The 26,173-nt window shown below is 38.8% G+C and overlaps 1 protein-coding gene across 1 annotated transcript in view; it reads left to right on the forward strand.

The window, feature by feature from the left end:
• The window catches only part of PRSS54 (serine protease 54), a 135,715-nt gene that overhangs the window by 59,790 nt on the left and 49,752 nt on the right, over positions 1–26,173 (forward strand). Inside the window, exon 3 of the mRNA XM_043980236.1 lies at positions 15,549–15,711. The gene's annotated coding sequence lies outside the window, so the exon portion shown is untranslated. The remainder of the gene's footprint in view (positions 1–15,548; positions 15,712–26,173) is intronic.

Consider the following 26,173-nt stretch of genomic DNA (forward strand, 5'->3'; position numbering starts at 1 on the left):
CCTCATCTGTAAAATGATGGAGTTGAACTAAATTACCTGTGTGGTCTCTTCCAATGCCAGCTCTATAAACACAAATTCAGAACAAGGAACTTAGAGTTCAAGTCCAACCTTTTCATTTTACAAATGAAGAAACTGAGTCCCAGAGAGACAATGACTTGCCTGAGGCTTCATGGATAGTAAGTGACAGAGACAGGATTCAAACCCAAGCCTTTGGAGTCTAAATCTAGTATTCTTCATTTAACCCCAATGGCCTCAAACATCCAGGGCTATCACCAGTCGTCCTGATGTATATCTTACCACTGGACTCAGATAACTCTGGAAGAGAGTGTGAGGCTGGTGACTTTGCACAGCCCTCCCTCACTTAAATGCAATTCACTGCAAGTTATGACATCACCTCCCCAATGTCATGGTCCTCTTCAGGAACAAAGGACAAAAGACAACAACCACTCCACATATTGGGAATATAATAGGATCATGGAAATTTTAAAACCTTCTCCCTGAACCAATACTTGAATTGGCTATGTGGGGCTTACAGGGTCCTATCCAGCTCATTCCCAGAGTTCCCTAGGCTACTGTCTACTAGGCTCTCTTTCTTAATTAATTTGTACCCATACTTCATCTCTTTTCTCTTATCTCCTGGGCACTCTGGTTGGAAACCTTAAAAAAAATCTGATTTGTAAAAGCAAGAATTCTTCACCATGGAGGGCTCCCTTTTTCTCTCCCATCAATTTCCCAATAAGGAATGGTGGGGAGCACCAACTCGTAGCAGGTTGGCCAAAGCCAGCGTCTTTCTTTCCCCCTTCAAGCACTTCCATCCGAGACCCATAAAACAATGTTAGGGACCCAGACAGGGGGCACAGACCTGCAATGGAGATTTTTTATTTTGCTTTTTAGAAATAAATCGTCAGCAATGCTTCCTTGAAATGATTTCATTCATTGCTTTGCTTCTCAGTTATGCTTAACATACTATGCTTACCATAGACAAGAGCGCCACCTATTGAGAGAAAATATTATTCTAAGAGCTAAGAGCACAGACTTTTTCTTCATATGTCTGTGGATGGAGGTAACAAAGTGACCTGATTCATGGTTACCTGCTAAATTCAAGGCACTGGGTTAGGTTCTGGGAATAAAAAGATAAAAGACAAATAGACCTTGCTCTCAAGGATCCTGTATTCTGCCTGAACATGGTATATATATATATATATATATATATATATATATATATATATATATATATATATATATATATATATATATATATCCATAATGCCAAGTAATTTGAAGGAAAGAGAGCTAAAACTAGGGACAGGGGATTGGGTGGGACTTCATAGAGAAGGGGGTACCCTCAGTATAAACCAAAAGGGTCGAGATGAAACGGGACTGCTTTTTAGACATTGAGCATGGCCTGGGCAAATGCTTGGAGACATAACATGAACAAACACATTCAGGGATTAACTAGCTGGCTACTTTGGCTGGAATCAGGGGCATGTTGGAACCAGCTTGTATGGACTCAGAGAGCTGGTTGTTAAAGCTTCGGTGTGAGCATTTACACATTGGCATTTGGCAAATGTGATAAATCAGGACTTTACTAATTGTTTTGTTGATTGTCTAGACTTAAGAAAATGATGGAGAAAATGTCAATGCAGATTAAACTTAAAGATGTGTTGTATGTATGTATGTGTATATGAGTGAATGAATGAAAAGCTGGATGTAAAACAGCTTTTACTAGCAGACTCCAGTTGGAATATAGAATTTATGAAGAGGAATATGCTGAAATAAAACTAGAAGGGATAGATAGGTGGCACAGTGGATAAAGCACCAGCTCTGGATTCAGGAGGGCCTGAGTTCAAATCCAGCCTCAGACACTTGACACTCACTAGCTGTGTGACCCTGGGAAAGTCACTTAACCATCAATGCCCTGCCCAGAAAGAAAGAAAGAAAGAAGGAAGGAAGTAAAACTGGAAAAGTAGCCTAGAGCCCCATTGAGGAGAGTTTTAAATGCCAGACTGAAGAATTTTTATTTTATCCTTCAGGTAATAGGGAGCTAATGAAGATCCCTAAGCCACAGAATAATGTAGTCAGATCTGTATGTTGGGATGATTATTTTGGATCCTATGTGGATAATGGATTAGAACGGGGAGAGATTAGATCAATTAGGTAACTACCACAAGAGAACAGACAAGAAGCAATGGGGGCCTGAAATAGGATGTGACTAGAGAGAAGAGAATGAATATGGGAAAGTTGTGGAGGTATAATTAGCAAGACTGAGCAAATTGAGACAGTGGGAGGAAAGAGTTATGAATGACTCCCAAATTTAAAAGCTGGGCAAAAGAAATTTGTTCAGTCGTGTCTGACTCTTTGTGACCTCTTTAGAGTTTTCTTGGCAAAGATACTAGAGTGATTTGCCATTTCCTTCTCCAGCTCATTTTACAGATGAGTAAACAGAGGCAAACAGGGTTAAGTGACTTGCCCAGGGTCACACAGCTAGTAAGTGTCTGTGACCAGATTTGAATTCAGGAAGATGAGTCTTCCTGACTCCAGGCCCAGTACTCCATCCACATTTATACTTAGCTGCCCTGAAAAAGAAGTAGGGAAGTTTAAAGACAATATCTGTTTAAGAGGAAAGACAACCAGTTGTATTTTAGAAATGTTGAGTCAACAAAGTGAAAAGGGCTTGGAGTTAGAAGAAAAGAGCTGAGCAGTGAAAGTGAAAGAACAGGGGAGCTGGAGTGAAGGAGAAAAAGAGTGAAAGTTGGAGAAAGCTGGAGCATACTCTAAGGCAAGAGGTGGCAAAGGCCCTGCTTAAAAGCTGACGGGTAGTATAATTTGCATTTCTTTACTCTTATCATTTACATTGATTTTTATAAATAAATTCTGCTTTGATTGTTTAATTAAGAGGCTTCTTAATCTTTTGCTTATCAATTTGGGAGGAGAAAGTGTGGAGAAATTTTTCAAAGGCCCTAACAAATTGGCTTTGGAAATTCATAGCAGTCAGATAGCCAGCCAGTCAAAAGTCCCCAGATTATTCCTCTAGTAAGATTAGACCCAGTTAGTTTAAAATATTTCGTACACATGCAATGGCTAGGCATGGATGGGTCATGACACGAATTGTTGGAGGGAAAATCCAAATCAAGGAGATCACAGATACATGAGATCTGAGTTTGAAATGTTGGCATCTTGAGTTTGGAATGTTAGCAAGCTGTCTGTCCAGGCGGAGATGTCAGCAGGAGTGATATTCATGTGGTCAGCAAATCATAGTTCTGTCAAAACAGAAAAAAAAAACCCCAACCTCCTGCCTCCCATTTTGCTGAGCATCAAGTTTCTTTCACGTGTGAAGGGCATGAGTATAAAAGATATTACTGTTAGACTACAGCCCTCTTTTCTTGTCAGGAATGAGTTTGATAAAAATATTCCCTTTGAGTGATTTCTCATGTTAATAAATTTCAAAAGTCAGCCTGATTCATAACTCCTGCAATTTAAGCACGAACCATGTGGTTTTGAATGTCATGGGAATGGCTGAATGCCAGTGGCCATTTGCTATAATAAGCATGAATTAATTTACAGATACAGATTTTGAATGTTAGTATACCGGAAGGCTCATTTGCTTTGTGTCTGATAAATGAATCTCACTTATTTTTTTGAATTTGTATTATTATTATTATTTTTTTTTTTTTGCGGGGCAATGAGGATTAAGTGACTTGCCCAGGGTCCCACAGCTAGTAAGGGTCAAGTGTCTGAGGACAGATTTGAACTCAGGTCCTCCTGAATTCAGGGCTAGTGCTTTATCCACTTCAACACCTAGCTGCCCCCATGAATCTCACTTATATGATACTTTTGTATTTTTTTAAATTATTGTTTTTTTAATGAGGCAATTGGGGTTAAGTGACTTGCCCAGGGTCACACAGCTAGTAAGGGTTAAGTGTCTGAGGCTGGATTTGAACTCAGGTACTCCTGACTTCAGGGCTGGTGCTCTGTCTACTGCACCACCTAGTTGCCCCTGATACTTTTGTATTTTTAAAAGGAAGATTCATTCCATTAATTTTTGTTGTTGTTGTTTGGTGATTTTCATCTCACTTCTTAATTTATATATCCACCGCTTCCTCCAAAAGTTTTCACATGTTATTAAGGGAATGTTTCGTGTAAGATAAAAGACTTCTACTAAATGTCCAGGAGAGGTTAGCAAATTTAGGATTTTTTTTCCCATCACCCAACCTATCTTTTCATTTATGTTCTATGTTTGAATTCCAGCTCTTCAACTTACTACTGTTACTACCTTGAGCAAATCACCTATGGGCCTTTTTCTTCACTCTGAAAATGAGAGAATTGAGGGGCAGCTAGATGGCGCAGTGGATAGAGCGCTGGCCCTGGATTCAGGAGGACCTGAGTTCAAATCCAGCCCCAGACACTTGACATGTACTAGCTGTGTGACCCTGGGCAAGTCACTTAACCCCAATTGCCTCACCCAAAAAAAAAAAAAAATTAGAGAATTGGACTGGATGGTTCCTTCTAGCACCAAAATTATGAGCCCACTATGTAGTATGAGAGAAATGGAATGCCCACCAACCCTTAAGTACGTTTCACAATTTCCAGCCTCCACACCTTTGCTTACATGGTTCCCTATGCCTAGAATTCTCTCCCACTTAGCCCTGTCCTCTGCTTCTTGATTCCCTATCCATCCTTTAAGGTACATTTTAAGGTTCATTTTAGGTAAAAGAAGTGTTTTTTCCACGATCTGCTTTCATAGCATTGTTGACTCCTCTTAGGTACTTATATTGTGATTTATGCTCTAGCTAGGTGTTCCTATTTCTTATCTCTCCTGCACAAGATTAATAATAATCTGTAAACTTCAAGACTTGCCAAGTGCTTTACACAATCTCACTTCATCTTTATAACAACCTGGTGAAGTAGGAAAGATAGGTATTACTTTACAGATAAACTAAAGGTTAACAAGATAAATGAAGCAATGTATCATACAGCTCATAAATGTCAGAGGTGGGATCTGAACCTAGCTCTAGATCACAGCTTTCGGGACATTAGAAGCCATCTGGTCTAATCCCATCATTCTACAGATGAGGTCACACAGACAGAAAGTAGCAGAGTTGGGATTTGAACTTGGGTCCTCAATCTCCAAATTCGGCATACTTCCCCTATAGAACCACGCTGCCTCGAGAGTCCCTCCTGACTTCAGGTCCTCTTTTTCTTTCCACTCTAACACTGTGAGTTCCTTGGGGACAAAGATCATGCCTTATTTATTTTCATATTTCTACTGCCTACCATACTACGCAGTGGGCACTTCAGTTGAACGAAGAGATGAACGAATGGCCCAGAGCTATGATGCATCATTGACCTTCAAGTTGGAAGATGTTCCTGTTGACCAAAAAGTAGCACTTGATGAACCTAGAACACTCCTGTAGGGTGAAGGCTAAATGGGTCATTCCACTCAGGTAGATAAGTGCACCATCTCTCCCTTGCAATTAAAATGGTTCGACCAGTTTGCATGGGGCTTTGCAGGCTGCATGCAGAGTGGGCAATGTAAGACCTTGGGACTGCCTCGCTTGTCTTTCTTGACAACCCCCCTTTGGGCCTCCTCTTCACAGGTCCACTCCAGCCAGTTTGCATTGCACCGATTATCAGCCTACTGCTCCCCAGCTAAGTGGGTTCCACTATACATTTTTAGAAAATTTCTTGAGCATTTTGGTGCTAAGATTAGTTTTCTTGTAGGTTTTACTAAAAGCACAGTCTAAGACTTGACTCCAAATACGGCCTCGGATGATCACTTGCTTTGCAGGCCCTTATCCTGGTTTAGAATGTGTTGGGCCGCAGTGGGAATCTTTACTTCAGGACCAGTGAAGGCTCTTGCTGTCAGAATGGCTTTCAGGTAAGGTTCATAGGAAGCACAAGGAACTTGGAAAGAGTTCCTTGATCCTTAAGACATGCAGTCATGTTTCAACTTCACCCACGGTTCTGGAATCGGGTGCTTACAATCCCTGTTGGCCCTGACCTACATTAGCATCTGCAGTAGAAAAGATTTCTCCTTTTGAATTTATTCATTCAAAGTGAAAAAAAAAAAAACAACCCAACAACACTTAGGTCTTAAAAAAAAAAGCAAAAAAAAAAAATTCCCTTTTTTCCAGTCTGTGAATAAGCAGGTAAAGGCAGCCACATAAATGACATTTAAGTCTCATGTATTTACTCAGTGAACAATCAGGCAGTAAACATTTATTAAGTACCCAAATGTCAGGTGGGCAGCTAGGTGGCGCCATAGTTCATAGAGTGCTGGGCCTGGAGTCAGGAAGCCGTCTTCCTGGGGGCAAATCCAACCTCAGACACTGACTAGCTGTGTGACCCTGGATAAGTCACTTAACCCTGTGTACCTCAATATCCTCATCTGTAAAATGAGCTGGAGAAGGAAATGGCAAACCACTCTAGTATCTCTGCCAAGCAAACCCCAAATGGGGTCACAAAGAGTCAGACACAACTGAACAACAACAAAGATTAGGTATCAAGAGCAAGCATATTTGAGTCCTAGAAGGAATTTGGTAGGATTTCTCCCCCCTGTATAATAGTGGAAATAGCTCTTCTTTAAATGCTTGATAGAATTCACTTATACATCCATCTGGTCTTAGAAGTTTTTTTCTTTTGGGACTTTATGACTTATTCAGTTTATTTTCCTGAGGTTAGAATAGATTGTTTAAATTCTGGTTTTTGTTCTGTTAATTTGGATATTTTATATTTCTTGTAAATCCTAATCCATTTAATTTAAATTAGTTTTGTTGCCATATAATTAGGCAAAAACCTTTCTCATAATTTCCTTTATTTCTTCTTCATTTATTGTGATTTCTCCTTTTTCATTTTAGATCATGACAATTTGGCTTCTCCTTAAAAAAACAAAACAAAACAAAGCAAAAAAACCAGACCAGTTAATGGTTTGTTTTATTTTTCAAAAATCAGCTTCTAGTTTTATTTATCCACCCAGTGGTGTTTAATCTACTTGAGAGAATAAACTTTTAACCATTTTAAGAGCGCCCATCTGCAGATAAGCATTTGTCAGTGCTAATTACAAATGGATCTTATCTGTTGACTAAAACAGATGGGAACCATGCATTTTAAAATTCAGATTTCTCATTGATGCATGTTTTATTGTGCTTACAGATATACAAATGCACAAATAAAGACCCTTTTTTTTTAATCACCAATATTCTTCTCATAATGCTTGAATGGCTATGAGTCATGGGATGCCATCGTCTCTGAAGGATTCACATTGTAAACAAAGGCAGAACTAGGAATTTTTGTATCTGGGCACTGGGAGTCAGTTATGTTGGTGTGACGGGGATGCTGGGACAATATCATGAGAAGCAGTAGGGAGAAGCTCATCTCTCTGGATCATCTGGTAGTTTTCAGTGCACAAGTATAGTCCCTACTATGTGTAAGGCTCCATGCTGTGTGCTAGAGATTTAAGTACAAAGAATGAAACAATTTTTACTTACAAGGATCTTATGTTCCAATGAGAGAAACAAATGTGTGTATAAGTGTATATATGTATATAAATGTATATATAATGTAACACAAATACATATTTATGTGTATATTTATATACTGTATTGCATGATATATACATGTGTGTGCATGTATACACACATATACATACATACGTGAATATGTATGGTGTCAAGTCTTTGGATAGGCTTGGGTCACTCTTTCCCAGTCAAGGGATAATGCTCAGGAAAGCAACATGAACCTAAAAATGATATTCCTTAGTGTGGGAAAATATGGGCCCCCCTCAAAATCTGATTGAAGCTGTCTGGGGAATAATTAATGTCTGGGAGGTGAATTTCAGTTGGGAGAAGGGTGTTGACTAATGGCTCCTTTACTTTCCTTCCCCCAATCCCTCCCTCCCCCCCCCCCCCAGCAATCAGGATCACATGATGAGAGAGACCAAAGGCTGGTCACATAGGGGAGGAGTTTAGAGGGCTGCCCCTTTGACTATTCTGCATTCTGATTGGCTAGCATTTGGCACCAGTGTCTTGACTTGAAAATTTTAACTGAGGAAGAAGGGAGGGGCCAGGTGGGTTTGAGATAAAAGGGCTCCCCAGTCCCACGCTCAGTGCCATTTCAATTAGGGAGCTGGCCTGTTCACATATGAATATATAAATAAAGACCTTTGATACTTCTTCGATACTGAGTTCCAGAAATTTTTAAATGGGGTTTCTCACAATTTGACTAGTAATATTTTGGGGGAGGGTGATAAATATAATTCTCTTCAGATATTCCTTCTCTGAGGAGAACAGAGAAGACCAGGCTAGTAGCCTCTATCTCCTGTTCCCTTCCACTCAAGAATCAAAGTCTTCCTCGGAGAAGATTGGTTAATGTTCCATAGTTATCTATCCCGTCTCCATTTAGATGAATCATGGGCATATGTACACATAGCCTATGTGAGCAACATCCACATAGCCTACATTCACCTCAAGCTTATGATACAATAATGGAATGATCATTCTGTGCATTTTGTCTTAATGGACTGTTCAAGTATAACCAATTCTGTAGAATTTCACTTGACTGTTTCTGCATCAGTGCTCATATTTTATACACAAATAATCTGAAATACTTTTTAGCACTAAAAGGCTGAGAATTCTGCCAAATAATAGCTATTCTCTAATTCAGGAGTCCTTAATCAGTGAATTAGATCTAAGAGCATATAGTATAGCCTTGTCTTTAAGACATTATAACTACTTTTGTGTGCAAGAGGGTGTAATTCTTTAAAGAGGAATTCCTAAGAACCCCTACCCCTAACCCAACCCGTACCCCATTTCCCCCATAACAGTGTCATACACCACTTCCACAAACACCCTCTGGGATTTTCAAGTAGAGGAGAATATAGTCAATCTCCCTTTCCCATTCATGAATTTCATTGTTAGTTCAAGTTCACATTCTCCAGATCATCCCAAGTTCTAAAAAATTTAAGTACTTAAGGTATCTAAGATTCAAGTATTTACTCTTTTAGGTATTTAAGATGTTTTATTTTATAAAATTAACATATAAAGGGAGCAGGAGGCTATTCCATAGCATCAGGAAAGGAGCAAAAGTCTCTAGTTGTCAAAGAGAAGAGGGCTCTTTGCCATTAACAGGCATGTTGTTCAAAGGTGACTAGCTCCACTCTTGAGTTTTGCTAAATCCCTCCTTTATATAGTCATGTGGGAATCTCAAGGATATTTCATGGCCTAGGTGCTAGCTGCTGGGAACAGTATAGGAATTGAAAGGAATTCAGGGCCATGAAGGAAGGAAGAAGGAATAAAGAGCTTCAGCAGATGATGTCTCCAATAAGTATCATCTTCACAGTGAAGAAAAGGAAGCCCAATGATAGCTGGTCCAGTCTATGAGGATTCCACTGTTAACCTGAAAATTAATGAAATAATCAATATAGGAGAAATAAGGTCTTTAATCAGGGCAGAGGAGCTATAACTTGAAGTATCACAAAGCAAGAATGCTAGGAATACCCAAAGATGGGGACTGAGCATAGGGTTTATAAGGGGGAACAGAACAAAGGGAACTATAAGCCTGTTCTTGAGTTAAGTATAGAAGCTACTTAACTACTTAATGTAAGTGAACCTTTAACAAAGGGAACTAACTATAAGACTGCCCTTGAGTTAAGTATAGAAGCTATTTAATTCTAAATAGAAACTACTTAATGCAAGTGGACTGTTTTACATAATAACCTAAAGTCCAGGGAGTAAGGTCCAGAATCTTTGGGAGAGGATAGTTTGTTTGGGGGAGATCCATAAGTAAATCAGGAATCTGGAATTGACAAAGATTGGTTATCTCCAGACAATTCATTGGCCTGGGAATGGGGAGTAGGTGGGGAATCAGTCAGTTCTCAGTAAATTTGTGGTTATCACAACTCAAGCATTTAACAGCAGCTTGGCAGAAAAGCAACTTTGTCAGTAGATCCAAGCATCCGGGAAGCACAGCCAGTTGCTAGGAGACAGTTGTTAGTGATATTAGTGCAACCCTAAAAGCATCCATTGTCTGGGCAGTTTTCCATCAAAGTGCTATCTGTGGGAGATTATACCTCTGTGTGTATGGTGTTATAGGGCAAGAGTTGTAATCATTGATTTTTCCCTTATTGTTTACTTTTCTATTCTGCCCTAGTTAAATGTTATGCTATTTGAATTATGGCCCCTCTTTCTTGTCTGTTGTAGAGAAGGCACTGGATAGGGGCTCAAACTATATTTTTATGACTATGTCTACCCTAAAGGTCCAACACTGAGGTACCTGGGGTAGAGAATTCCAGAGTCCTTTGGCATCCATTATAGATGAAAGTAAACATTATTTTTAGGAGCACATTTATTTATTTATTTTTGGTTTTTTCGGGGCAATGGGGGTTAAGTGACTTGCCCTGGGTCACACAGCTAGTAAGTGCCAAGTGTCTGAGGCTGGATTTGAACTCAGGTACTCCTGAATCCAGGGCCAGTGCTTTATCCACTGCACCACCTAGCCGCCCCCAGAAGCACATTTATTATTTAAAGTAGGGATACCTTTGGACTTGAGGTACTAGAAAACTACCAAGTGAAATACAGATTGGTTTCTGAATAAAATATATTTGGGAAATATTTGCCATTGTAGCATAGTAAGATGGGCCCTGGTGTTGGAGTTAGAGGATGTGGAATCAGGTCTAAGCTCTGTTCTTCACTGTCTGTTTAACCTTAGCTTCTGGAGACCTCCCCCCTTTCTTCATTGGTCAAATGCTTAAATTAAATGATTGGCTCTAAATCTTATGATTCTAAGACATTTAAAGAATCGGTTTGTTGCTGCCATAGAAGAAAGGGAGAGTTGATCAGTTTTCACTTCCCTAATCAATTTACTTTCTTAGCAGCTTATAAAACATATCTTGGACTTCTGGGAAGGGAAGAATTTGCAGTACAATGTCAATATTCCCCCCCCAATCCTGCCTTCCATCCCCAAATAACAGCTACAGGAATGTTGGGGGGGTGGTTAACTATCAGAAATCATCAAAAGAAAATTGTGTGTGTGTGTGGTTTTTTTTAAATAAGAAAATAGAGAAAGGAAAAAAGGAGAACTGACAGCATACCAATAAGAGTGAATCCCAAAGGAACAAATAAAAGGAAAGCTCTAACACAATGAAAAAGTATGATAGATTATGAAAAGTGGAGACAGAAATGTCAAAAGAAAAATCGACTGCAACAGCACCAAGAGAGGCACCAGAAATGAAACTAGAATGTCCTTAGGACAGAATAAAATGGAAAATGGACCCAATACAGCAAATGAAAATTTTTTTTTTTTAAGTCTCAGATGAAATGAAGTAACTGAGTGAATCTTAAGAAATCTTAGTATGAGGACAATGCAGTCGAAGGTTGGGAATATCGTATTACAAGAATCTGTGGTTTCATCAATGCATTCACTCCCTGACCAACTCAGGTCACAACTCTTCTGTGACTTTGTAGTTGGTTTCCAAGAGTTGCTACATAGCTGAAAACGTCATTGTCCCTCAGGTCCTCTGGTGATGAGCCTCTCTAAATTACCTAGATTAGTTCTCAAGTGACAGACATATGTCCATACTTAGAGGCATAGTTAAAGCTCTTCTAGCTTAGTAAGGTCTGCAAGCTTGAGCTTGTATTGTACTGGTATTGGAGTTGCCTCTATGCTATGATGAAGCATTGTAGTAGAACCTGATCACACCTACCTCTGGGGGAAATGGGAACAAAAGGAAAGAATAGACTCAGTTGCTAGACAACAAAGTGGTGGGAACAAAAGAGAAAACAGAAATACAAGTCTGGAACATTACATGCCTGGAATCTAGCTAAGCAAAAGTGATAGGTTAGGAAGACAGAGTAAGGAGATAAAATGGAAGAATTTTGGGGCTTCACAAAAATTAAGGAGAAAAGAATATGACTATCCTTAAACAATAGTTTGAGGGGGTTATATGGGAAAAATTTCCAGAAATTTTGAAAAAAAAAGGATAGGATTGTATATCAATAGAATTCACAGGGCTAAACCTTAAATTTAGCTCAGCATTGTCAGACTTCAAGACTACAATGATAAGGAGATGATTTTACAAGGTCAAGAAGAAAAGAAATACACAATCACACATACCCCAAATCAAGTTGTTTACAACTTTCCCACTAAAATGAGGAGTGACAAAGGTAGAATATGATATGCTAAAAATTGAGATATAACTTGATTCTAATGTCATGCATTATTTATTTTTTTTGGTAGGGCAATGGAGGTTAAGTGACTTGCCCAGGGTCACACAGCTAGTAAGTGCCAAGTGTCTGAGGCTGGATTTGAACTCAGGTACTCCTGAATCCAGGGCCGGTGCTTTATCCACTGCACCATCTAGCTTCCCCCATCATGCGTTATTTTTAAAGACAAAAGATGGGCCATTTAAGAATTGCATGAGGGGCAGCTAGGTGGCACAGTGGATAGAGCACCGGCCCTGGAGTCAGGAGGACCTGAGTTCAAATCTGGCCTCAGACACTTAACACTTACTAGCTGTGTGACCCTGGGCAAGTCACTTAACCCCAACTGCCTCACTAAAAAAAAAAAAAAAGAATTGCATGAGGTTATAGAAGAGAGGTAGATGACTTAGTGCGTAGAGTGCTGGGCCTGGAGTCAGAAAGATCTGAGTTCAAATCTGACCCCAGACACTTACCAACAATGTAACCTTGGGCTTGTAACCTAACCTCTGTTTGCCTTAATGCACTGGAGAAGGAAACAACAAACCACTCTAGTATCCTTGCCAAGAAAACTGCATAGACAGAATTAGTGTACTGTGGTTCACAGGGTCACAAAGAGTTGGATATAGGGGCACCTAGGTAGTGCAGTAGATAAAGCACCAGGCCTGGAGTCAGGAGAACTTGAGTTCAAGTCTGGCCTCAGACACTTGACACTTACCAGCTGTGTGATCCTGGACAAGTCACTTAACCCTCATTGCCCCACCAAAAACAAACCAAAAACAAAAAAACCCAAAGACTTGGACATAGTCGAATGACTGAAAAACAATAAATGGGGAAAAACAAATTTAAGGCAGTTTTTGATACCCCACACCAGTAGAAGCACAGAGCCTCTGATGCACCACCAAGATATGGTTTGTGGGATGAACTAGTTGGTACCTTAATAGGCAAATAACAAGATAATGGCAGAAGTATTGTTTTGATTAATAACTAAACAAAGCAAATAGAAAAAATAATATTGGGTATCAGAAAAAAGGAGAGAGCAAAGATGTTAAATTGAGAGGGGCAGGGAGAATCTCAGAACAACATTCTTATCTCAGACATGGTAGGTGGGAAAACTAAAACTTACAGAGTAAATACAACATAATAAAGGAACTACTCAGTGTTGTGTGAATATGTATATATGTGTGTGTGCATGTGTACATGTTAAGGCTGACACAAGATCATTATTTGTAAAATAAGGAAGTTCATATTCCCTTCTTGCAAAAGAAGTAATTTAACAAAATGTGGTGGAAAGTTAAACAAAATAAATAAATTTGATTATATAAAAGCAAAAGGACTTTTGCAAGGGTGTATAAGAGCCGGCTTATACCAGTTCACAAGAACCTATTATTAAATTTTCAGTGGATGTATTTATGCAACAGAAATGGACAAATGCTACAAATCAGGGCTTGATTAATTGTTTAGTTGGTTCTGAGACTTAAGAAAGTGATGGAGATGTTAATAATGCAGACTAAACTTAAAAGTGTGTCATTCACTGGTACATTTTTGTGTGTGCTCCCCAACCCCAGCAGGCTGTTAAACATCTACCAGCACACCCCTGATTTTATGTAGCAAAAAAGTAATGAATCCTGAAAATGATTAAATAAACAGACTGGGGAAATTCTTGGCTATGAACTTTTCGGATTGCCAAACTCTATAAGAAATTGGCACAAATTTGCAAGAGTTAAGCTGCATTTCCTATATGGTCAAAGGATATGAATAGGCAGCTCTTGAAAGAACACGTGTTTTTCTTTCACAACATGGCTGATATGGAAATCAATTTTACATGACTGCACATGTATAATCTTTATCAAATTGTTTTCTCAAGGAGGGAGGGGAGGAGAATTTGAAACTCAATTTTAAAAACTGTTAAAAATTGTTGTTACATGTAATTGGAAAAAAATAGAACATAAAAGTTTTACCAAAAAAAGAACACATATTATCAATAACCACCTGAGTAAGTGTTCAAAATAGCCAATAACCAGAGAAATGCACATTTTCAAAATTCTGAGACCCCAATTTACATCCATTAAATTATCATAAAATATTAATAATGATAACATTTAGGGGCAGCTAGGTAGCACAGTGGATAAAGCACGGGTCCTGGATTCAAGAGGACCTGAGTTTAAATCCAGCCTCAGACACTTGACACGTACTAGCTGTGTGACCCTAGGCAAGTCACTTAACCCTCATTTCCCAGCACCAAAAAAAAAAGAAAGAAGGAAGGAAGGAAGGAAGAAAGAGAAAGAAAGAAGGAAAGAAAAAAGAGAGAAAAGAAAAAGAAGAAAATGATAATATTTAATTCTGGTGAGAATATGAAGAAGCAGACACTCCTGTTGTGCTGCAAGGGTAGCTGTGATTTGGTGCAATTGAAGGGGTTCACTGGGACCAAGATTGGTCATTTTAGTCAAATCTCTTGACTTTGATTTAATGGTCTCATTTACATCATTGTAGTCATTGAATATCTAATTTTCTTAGTTCTGCTTCCTTCACTTCATTAGTTCATACCAATTGTACCATGTTTCTCTGAATTCCTCATATTAATAATTTCTTATGGTGCAATAATATTCCATCACATCATGCATCGTAGTTTGTTTGGTGATTCCCCAATCCAGTGGGGCAGAGGGTGGGGGGAAGGAGGCAGATTTTTCCATTAATTCTAGCAGTTTCTTGGCTTGTCCTACATACTCTGTCTTGCCTATAGTCACATCCATGCCAGATAAATGTAAAACTGGAGCATCATTCTTTGAAAAAATATTTCCAGCTTTTTCTTTGCAAGCTGCAAAGTTGAGGAAGACAGCTGCCTTCTTCACTTGTGCACTAGAAAGAAAGAGCTGATTTCCAAATACCTGGGCTTCTTGACAGGCTGCTCTTCTTAGTAGGTTAGGTTCTAGCAGGTTGGGGTGTTTTGCTTTGTTTTGGGTTTTTGCTATTACAAAAGTCCTGCTGTTCACATTTGATCCTGTTTTTTGTTTTTTTTTGTTGTTTTTAACTTTTTCCCCCCTCTGCAGGGCAGTGAAGGTTAAGTGACTTGCCCAGGGTCACACAGCTGGTAAGTGTCAAGTGTCTGAGGCCGGATTTGAACTCAGGTCCTCCTGAATCCAGGACCAGTGCTTTATCCACTGCGCCACCTAGTTGCCCCCCCCATTTGATCTTTATGGGACCTTCCTTTCTGTCTTTGACCTCCTTGGGTTGTTGTTGGTCATTTGTTTTTGAAGAGGACCAATGATATCGTGGGGTAATGTCTTGACACCTGGGTGAATTGGGTTTAAGTGAGGCAGAGTTGTGCAAAGTCATCAGCCTTATTTTCTCTTCCAGTGTCACCAAAGTCCAATGGCAAGACAAAAGTCAGGACAAGTGGTGATGGCCTGATTGCAGTGTATGACCTTGGCATCATCCATGCCTGACCAAGGGGGCTCCATAGTACCTGCTCCAGCCTTTGTGACCATTGGAACAGATGCTCAGATCTCTGTAATAGAGGGTAAGAAATGCATGGCAACTTTTCTTCCATAATTCCAAATTACTTTCCACAGTTAAAATTTCTGAGTTAAAAATATGTTTAAAGAAGACGGCACACCATTCCCATGGATTTTAAAGCACCTCGAGAAAGCAAATAATGACATATATCCTCATTTTCAAGCTCAGAAGGACCTCAGAGCTTATGTAGTCCCACCCCTTCATTTTGCACATGGGGAAACTGAGGTCCACGAAGAGCGGGTCACATAGGTAATGAGCATCAGAGGTGGAATTTAAACCTAGGTTTTCTGATTTGAAAGCCAGTGCCCTTTCCATTATACTATAGTAGCTGTGCAAAGTGAGCTAATAATATGCTTTCAATCGGTTGCAGTTAAGCATCGACCTTTGATTCCTGACATGAAAACTCTTCTCAAATGATAATGAAAAAGCTGATACATTTCAAGAGTATGTCATTTTATAATTTATCATTAACTTCACAAAGGAGTATTCATGAGAAAAAAAAATAATTAAGTGAATAGTCAACCCAGTGAATGATTTAGATAGGGATCTCTTTTCATTAAAGTTAGACCAGCAGCTCCCTGTGCTGAACTGTATGGCAGGTCTGGTCTCTTTTGTATTTCTGGCCCAGAAATTAATGTATTGAAATGAATCCATCAGTCAACTAACATTTATTAATCCCCTATTATATGCCAGGGACCATTCTTGGCATCATACATACATATATAAAGAAAGAAATGTCCTCTATTCTCAAGAGGTTTATATTCTACCAAGGAGACTTCAAACACATATGACAGTTTATATAAAATAAATATAACTACAGATGGAATGGGATTGGCCAATGAGGACCCAGTCCTTAGAGCATGCTCAGATTTGTCTTTCCCAGGGGGCTATATAGCCGAGCTGTCAAATACATGACATTCCTAAGTGTAACATAAACCAGATTAAAAATGTAATTGAGAAATATTTAATGAAATAAATAAAAATACAATAAAAACGGATAACATTACATTTTTGGTTTTTTAATGTGTCTTTCTTTTTTAAATTTGATATTGTTTTCCCCAATTACATGTAAAAATAATTTTAACATTCTTTTTTCCCCAAAAAATTTTGAGTTCCAAATTCTCTCCTTTCTCCCTCCTTCCACCTCCTCCTCATTGAGAAGGTAAGCAATTTGACCTAGGTTATACATGTGAAGTCAGATAACATTGGGGCAACTACAGGTGGATAGAGCACTGGTCCTAAAGTCGTAGAGGACCTGAGTTCAAATCTCACTTCAGACACTTACTACCTGTGTGACCCTGGGCAAGTCACTTAATCCCAATTGCCTTCAATATCTGGGGCCATCTCCAGTTGTCCTGATCTATATCTTGCCACTGGACCCAGATGGCTCTGGAGTAGAGATGAGGTTGGTGACCTTGCACAGCCCTTCTTCACTTAACTCCAATTCACTGAAGTCATGACATCACCTCCCCAATGACACAGTCCTCTTTGAGAATGAAGGACAAACAACAAGATAACCTTATATTACAGCAATATGTAGCCAGCAGGAATCCTTATCTACAAATTAGCAGCTCCCATATTTCCAGGGGTGGCGCCAAGATGGCAGAGAGAAGCAAGGAACTTGCCTGAGCTCTCCCATATTTCCCCAAAAAACAACATTAAATCAAGCCTCTAAACAGATTCCGGAACTACAGAACCTACAAAAATAAAGACACAATCCTGCTACTTGAGATAATTCAGAAGACTTCAGGAAAGGTCTGTCTAACCTAGGTGAAAGGGCAGGGAGGCTCAACACTACTCATTTCAGCTGGCAGCTCACCTCAGCAAATCTTGGCTTAGTGGGCAGCTTGATACTCCTTCAGCTCGACACAGCTGAGACTGGTGCAGCTGAGAGCAGTAAGAAGCTTGCAACAGTGAACCCTGTGCCCCAGGAGCAGACTTCAACTTTATAAGTTTAAAAATAGCCTACAACACAAGCAAGAAACAAAAAAGGACCCTTATCATTGACAACTTCTTTGGCGAAAGGGAAGACCAAAACTCAAACTCAGATGAGTTGGTCAAAACACCTACAAGTGAAGACTCAAGTAGGAAGATGATCTTGTCTCAAGACCAAAAAGCCTTCTTCGAAGAGCTCAAAAAGGATTTTCAAAACCAAGTAAGAGAGGTAGAAGAAAAATGGAAAAAGAAATGAGAAAAATGAGAGTTACACTGCAAAAAGAAGCACAAAAATTGACTGAGGAAACCAATTCCTTAAAAAATACAATTGGCCCTGAAAAAAGAAAACAAAACAAAAAATGCAATTGGGGGCCAGCTAGGTGGCACAGTAGATAGAGCACCGGCCCTGGATTCAGGAGGACCCGAGTTCAAATCTGACCTCAGACCCTTGACACTTACTAGCTGTTTGACCCTGGGCAAGTCACTTAACGCCAATTGCCTCACCAAAAAAAAAAAAATACAATTGACCAAATGAGAGAAAAAATTGGCCAAATGGAAAAAGAAGTGCAAAAGCTTACTGTGGAAAATAAGACCTTAAAAATTAAAATTGAGCTGATAACTCCATGAGATAACAAGAATCTGCCGAGCAAAATCAAAAGACTGAAAAAATAGAAGAAAATGTGAAATACCTCATTGGAAAAACAACTGACCTGGAAAACAGATCCAGGAGAGACTGAGAATTGTTGGACTACCTGAAAGCCATGATCAAAAAAAAAAGAGTCTAGACACCATATTCCAGGAAATTATTAAGGAGAACTGCCCTGAAATTGTAGAATCAGAGGATAAAATCATCATTGAAAGAATCCACCGAACACCTCCTGAAAGAGACCCCAAAAGGAACACTTCAAGGAATATTGTAGCCAAACTCCAGAATTATCAGGTGAAGGAGAAATTACTCCAAGCAGCCAGAAAGAAACCATTTAAATATCATGGAGCCACAGCCAGGATTGCACAGGACCTGACAGCTTCAATATTAAAGGATCTCAGGGCTTGGAATATGATATTCAGGAAAGCAAAGGAGCTTGGATCACAACCCGTGATCAACTACCCAGCAAAACTGAACATTCTCTTTCAGAGGAAAAGATGAACATTCAGTGAATTAGGGGACTTCCAAAGCTTCCTGAGAAAAAGACCAGAACTGAACAGAAAAATTTATCTCCAAATACAAGACTCTAGAGAAATATAAAGAGGTAAAGGGGGGGGAAGGTTGTTCAATGATGTTAAAATGCATGTGTCCCTATGAGGAAGGATAATACTTTTAACTCTTGGGATCTGCATCTCTGTTAAGGTATTGTTATTAAATCAACTTTGATGTGATGATGTAAAGAAACTTAAGGGGCAGAATAAAAGAAGACTAGGGGGAGGAGAGGAAAGGGGAGGTGGAATGGGGTTAATTACATCATATGAAGAGGCACAAAAAGAACTCATTACAATAGAGGGAAAGAAGGGAGGGGTGGGCATTGTTGCAACCTTACTCTCATCAGATTTGGTTCAGGGAAGGAATAAAATACACTCCCATTTGTATAAAGAAACTTAGCTTACTCTTTAAGGAAACAGAAGGGGAAGGGGAATAAGGGTGGTATTGATAGAAGGGAGGGCACAAGTGGGGGGAAAAGGGGCAAGAAAAAGAAGAGCAGCTGATAAAAGGGAGGGCAGTTTGAGGGAGGCAGTGGTCAGAAGCAAAATACTGGTCGAGTGGAATAGGGTGAAAGAAGGGGAAAATGTATAAACAAAGGGGAAAAGAAGATGGAGGGAAATAAGCAGTTAATAATGTGCATGTGTGTGTGTATATGTGTGTGTGTGTGTGTGTGTGTGTGTGTGTGTGGCAATTGGGGTTAAGTGACTTGCCCAGGGTCACACAGCTAGTAAGTGTCAAGTGTCTTGAGGCCGAATTTGAACTCAGGTCCTCCTGACTCCAGGGTCAGTGCTCTGCCCATTGTGCCACCTAGCTTCCCCTAACAGTTAATAATTTTTTTTCAGTGAGGCAATTGGGGTTAAGTGACTTGCCCAGGGTCACACAGCTAGTAAGTGTTAAGTGTCCAAGGCCAGATCTGAACTCAGGTACTCCTGAATCCAGGGCCAGTGCTCCATCCACTGCACCACCTAGCTGCCCCACAGTTAATAATTTTAACTGTGAATGTGAATGGGATGAATTCTCCCATAAAATGGAAGCAAATAGCAGAGTGGATTAAAAATAAGAATTCTACAATATGTTGTTTATAAGAAACACATTTGAAGCAGAGAGATACACACAGAATAAAGGTAAAAGGTTGGAGCAAAATATATTATGCTTCATCTGACATCAAAAAAGCAGGGGTAGCAATTCTTATCTCAGACAAAGAAAAAGCAAAAATAGATCTAATTAAAAGAGATAAGGAAGGAAACTACATCTTGCTAAAAGGTACTATAGATAATGAAGTAATATCAATACTAAACATGTATGCACCAAGTGGGATAGCATCCAAATTCTTAGGGGAGAAGTTAAATGAGTTACAAGAGGAAATATACAGCAAAACTATAATAGTGGAGGATCTGAATCTTCCCCTCTCAGAATTAGATAAATCTAACTGCAAAATAAATAAGAAGTTAAAGAGGTGAATAGAATATTAGAAAATTTAGATATGATAGACATCTAGAGAAAATTGAATGGGGATAGAAATGAATATACCTTCTTCTCAGCAGTACATGGCCCATACTAAAAAAATTGACCATGTATTAGGGCACAAAAACTTCATAGTCAAATGTAGAAAGGCAGAAATAGTAAACATATCCTTCTCAGATCATGATGCAATAAAATTACATGTAATAAAGAGCCATGGAAAGGTAGACTGAAAATTAATTGGAAACTAAACAATCTCATCCTAAAGAATGAGTGGGTCAAACAACAAATCATAGAAACAATCAATAACTTCATCCAAGAGAATGGCAATAATGAGACAACATACCAAAATCTATGGGATGCAGCCAAAGCAGTGCTTAGGGGAAATTTTATATCTCTAAATGCTTACATGAACAAAAAAGAGAAAGAAGAAATCAATGAACTGAGAATGCAACTACAAAAGCTAGAAAAAGAACAAATTAAAAATCCCCAACTAAATACTAAATTAGAAATCCTGAAAATCAAAGGAGAAATTAATAAAATTGAAAGCAAGAAAACTATAGAACTAATCAATAAAACTAAGAGTTGGTTCTATGAAAAAAACCAATAAAATAGCCTTTGGTTAATTTGATTTAAAAAAAGAAAGAAGAAAAACTAATTACCAGTTTAAAAAATGAAAGGGGTGATTTCACAACCAATGAAGTGGAAATTAAAGCAAGAATTAGGAGCTATTTTGCCCAACTGTATGCCAATAGATTTGACAATGTAAATGAAATGGGTGAATATTTACAAAAATACAAATTGCCCAAGTTAACTGAAGAGGAAATAAAATCCTTAAATAGGCCCATTTCAGAAAAAGAAATTGAGCAAGTCATTAATGAACTCCCTAAGAAAAAATCTCCAGGGCCAGATGGGTTTACAAGTGAATTCTACAAAACATTTAAAGAACAATTAATTCCAATACTATACAAACTATTTGGAAAAATAGGTGAAGAAGGAGTTCTACCAAACTCCTTTTATGACACAAATATGGTGTTGATATCTAAATCAGGCAGAGCCAAAACAGAGAAAGAAAATTACAGACCAATTTCCCTAATGAATATCGATGCAAAAATCTTAAATAAAATATTAGCAAGGAGATTGCAGCAAGTGATCACCAGGATAATATACTATGACCAGGTGGGATTTATACCAAGAATGAAAGGCTGGTTCAACATTAGAAAAACCATTAATATAATCAACCACATCAATAACAAAACTAACCCAAATCATATGATTATCTCAATAGATGCAGAGAAAGCATTTGACAAAATACATTCCTGTTAAAAACATTAGAGAGCATAGGAATAAGTGGAGCTTTCCTTAAAATAATAAGCAGTATCTACCTAAAACCATCAGCAAACATTATATGTAATGGGGATAAGTTAGAGGCATTCCCAATAAGATCAGGGGTGAAACAGGAATGTCCATTATCACCTCTACTATTTAATATTGTATTAGAAATGTTTGCTATAGCAGTAAGAGAAGAAAACGGAATTAAAGGAATTAGAATAGGCAAGGAGGAGTCAAAACTTTCACTCTTTGCAGATGATATGATGGTATACTTAAAGAATCCTAAAGAATCAACTAAAAAACTGCTTGAAACAATTAACAAATTTAGCAAAGTTGCAGGATATAAAATAAACCCACACAAATCATCAGCATTTCTATACATGACCAACAAAACTCAGCAGCAAGAGATAGAAAGAGAAATTTCATTTAAAGTAATGGTAGACAATATAAAATACTTGGGAGTCTATTTTCCAAGACAAACCCAGGAACTCTATGAACACAATTACAAAACACTTTCCACACAAATAAAATCAGATCTACGTAACTGGAAAAGTATAAATTGCTCATGGATAGGACGAGCTAATATAATAAAAATGACAATTCTACCTAAATTAATTTACCTATTCAGTGTCATACCAATCAGACTACCAAAAATTATTTTGTAGAGCTAGAAAAAATAACAAAATTTATCTAGAAAAACAAAAAGTCAAGAATATCAAGGGAATTAATGAAAAAATGCACAGGTAGGTGGACTAGCCATACCAAATTTGAAGCTATACTATAAAGCAGAAGTCATCAAAACTATATTATGTGGTACTGGCTAAGAAATAGAGTGGTGGATCAATGGAATAGGTTAGGCACAGGAGACACAGCTGTAAATGACTATAGTAATCTACTGTTTGATAAACCCAAAGACTCCTGCTTCTGGGATAGGAACTCAGTATTTGACAAAAACTGCTGGGAAAACTGGAAGATAGTGTATGGCAGAAACTAGGCATAGACCAACATCTTATACCTTATACAAAAATAGGGTCAAAATGGGTTCAGGATACGAATCAGCAGCTCCTGTTCCTACTTGGGTTTGACCCCACTAATCTAGAACATATGCAGCTATTCCCTTCCTGATTTCAGTCCAACACATGGAACTTTGGCAGTCTTCTTCCAAATTTGTGTAACTAAGGGGCTGGTATGGTATGATAGGAGAGAGTCTGCCAATCATTTGTGGAGCCAGAAGAACCAGTGTCTCCACAGGGACTAAGCTGGAGCTGAGCTTGCATACAAAGGGATGACCCTCCAGTGTCTGTCTCTTTTCCCTCCTGGTGGCAGGAGGTAAGAACTGTTGTAAGCTGGTGGGTGAGGTCATGGAATCAAGCTGTGTTCTCCTAGATGTCATGTGTCTATGAGCTTTTCTTTATGCCCCCAGAAAGTTGTCTCCTCCAGTAGAGTTGGTATTTTGCCTCTGTGTGCCCTGCACGTAGCACAATACCTGGCATATAGTAGTTACTTGGGTTGCATTAGTGTGAGTTTTTCCTCCATGGACATACAACACAATTTATCTATAGCTTTGTAGTTGGTCTTCTTGAGCTGCTGGGGCTGAAAAATGCAGTCCCCCAATGAGGAGCCTTCCTAAACTCAGCTGGGCTCGTCCTTGGATCACAGACAAGCAGTTTCCTGCAGGGACCATACTCAGAATCCTTTTATCTAGGTACCCCTTGCCTGAGCTTTGGCTCTCAGGTGGTCCAGCCTTTAAGAACCCAAGGTCACCACACCACAATGATGTACTGGCAGGAGAACCTTCAGTGAGGGACTTACATGAGGTGACAACTGCTAGCAAGTATATAGCAATTTGAGGTTTGCAAAATGCTTTACAAATATTATCTCATTTGATCCTCACAACAGCTCTGGGAGGTAGATACTATTATTACCCCCACTTTACAGATGAGAAAACTGAAGTTAAATAATTTGCTCAAGGTCTGGGTCCAGATTTGAACTAAAGTCTTTCTTACTTTAGGCCCAGTATGCCATCCAGTTGCCTATTTCCCTTTGTGGGCATAGGGAGTTGAGTAGAGAGTAAGTGCTTTATGCATGCTTGCTTAATCGAATTAAGCTGAGTATGAATCGCGTTACAATAGCCAAGAGGCATGTGTGCATACATGTATAGGCTTTAGGGCATAGAATGGCTTTCCTTTAGTTTCTAAATGTATTTTGTGAGCGTAGAAATTTTAACCTGCTTGCCATGCCTGTCCAGCTCTCATGTTCCATTTCAACCATGAATAAGAACCATCTGTTCATCTCCTTTCTCGGTGCTGAGGTATTCAACCCCTTCTTATTTTTAATTTTTTTGCATCCTGCCCTTTCTGGCTTTATATAATTTCTTTTTTGTTTGTTTTTTGCAGGGCAGTGAGGGTTAAGTGACTTGCCCAGGGTCACACACCTAGTAAATGTCAAGTGTCTGAATCCAGCTTTGAACTCAGGTCCTCCTGAATCCAGGGCCGGTGCTTTATCCACTGCGCCACCAGCTGCCCCCTGGCTTTATATCATTTCCACCTATCCTCATTCAGCATATCACCAATAGGCAAATAATAGCTGACATTTAGATAGAGCTTCTTAGAGAGCTTTTAGATACATTGTCTCATCAGAGCTTCACAACATTATTCAAATATCATGGTCCCCATTTTACAGATGACTTAACTGAGGTTCAGAGAGGTGAAATGAGTTTCCCATAGCCTATGTTAAAGATGAAATTCAAACCCATTTTTCTTTTCACTTCAAGACTGGCCCATTTCCCCACTGCATCCCTATTAAGAATACGAAAGGGAAGAGAGGAGAAAGAATCAGCAGAGAATGACACCATTAGACAGGACCCCTGCCCCATTTGGTCAAATTGTTTTATGGTTCCTGAGTATCAGTGCATTTTTGGAATAAATAATAATAATAGGGGCAGCTAGATGGCACAGTGGATAAAGTACCAGCCCTGGATTCAGAAGAACCTGAGTTCAAATCCAGCCTCAGACACTTGACACTTACTAGCTGTGTGACCCTGAGCAAGTCACTTAACCCTTATTGCCCCATAATAATAATAATAATGATAACAATGATAATAATAACTAACACACTTTGCAAATATAATCTCATGTTATCCTAGCAACCACTGTGGGAGTTAAGAGGAAAAAGCTTGTATTATGTGACTGAGAATTATAGCTTAGAAATAAAAGTTTTTCTCCATGGTGATGTGAAACTTTGCCCTCATCTCCCTGTTTTTTGTTCAGTGTCTGTGTTTTTCTGTATGCCGATGCAGCTGGTTTTGAAACGGCTTTACTTAAAAATGAGGTTTTCCTCATCCTGCTGATTCGTATCCTGAACCCATTTTGACCTTATTTTTGTATAAGGTATAAGATGTTGGTCTATGCCTAGTTTCTGCCATACACTATCTTCCAGTTTTCCCAGCAGTTTTTGTCAAATACTGAGTTCCTATCCCAGAAAGGTTGGCTTCTACTGTGTTCTCACAATTGACCAACAGGGGTCAATAGAGAGTTCCACAAAGCTGCTGTCCATTGTACTTGTTTGCAGTCAGGTCAAGCAATTTTTGTTGGTGTTATTGCAAGAACTAATCAAATGGCATCACTTTTCAGAGTCTACGTCAGCAAAAATGAGCCACATGAATGAATGCCTTCCACTGTTGAATGTTTGATGACATGTGGAATAATGATTATAATCAGTCAGTCAGCAAACATTTATTTATTAAGTGCTTGCTACGTGCAATGCACCTTCCTAGTCATTTCAGGTCAGACTATATTTATCAGTATGTCCTGTTTAATTGTCCTACATATAATTACAGATTCAATAGCTAACTCATTGTGCCTGGAAATAATTAGTGACTAGGATGTCAAGTCATTGGTTCTGATGACGATTGTTCCTCCATGATTGTGGTGGTGATGGTGTCAGTGGTGATTCCATATTCACCATACTATGGTAAATTCTACTAGATTGAAAGACTGGAGGATTGAGGCTAATCAAATATTAACTTTGATAAGACTTGTTTCAAGTAGCCTTAAGCAACTTCCTGCTTATACGACTCCTCCCAAGATCTATACGTGACAATGAGGACAATGGTTTAAGTATAGTGATTTCCACATTTAGGTCAACACTATTGCAAAATTAAAAAAAAAAAATCTGAAGGCAGAGATAATGAAGCTATGAATTGACCTCATGAACATAATACTCTAACCACTGGGATTAGAAGTCATTTTATTATAGTGATCTTTAGGAAGACAGCAAGAACAAGGAGGGGTATTTGAGAAAGGAAATGTGGAAAGCCCATTGGCTTTCTTTTTATGTATATCTTTTGTAGCTCATGCTGGGAGTAGTAGATATGGCCTTATGCACAATTAAGCCCCAGAAATCCAGTTGCTATAGAGACAGGGAATAACTGTCATGTAACCATTACTGTTTAACATCATTAGCTGGTTAAAATTGACCTTCAAACCTTAATCAGCATTCTTTTTTCTACTGCTATAATAGGCCCCTGGGAATATATATT

Source organism: Dromiciops gliroides, chromosome 2 (genome assembly GCF_019393635.1).
Source record: "Dromiciops gliroides isolate mDroGli1 chromosome 2, mDroGli1.pri, whole genome shotgun sequence".
In the NCBI taxonomy this organism is placed as follows: Eukaryota; Metazoa; Chordata; class Mammalia; order Microbiotheria; family Microbiotheriidae; genus Dromiciops; species Dromiciops gliroides.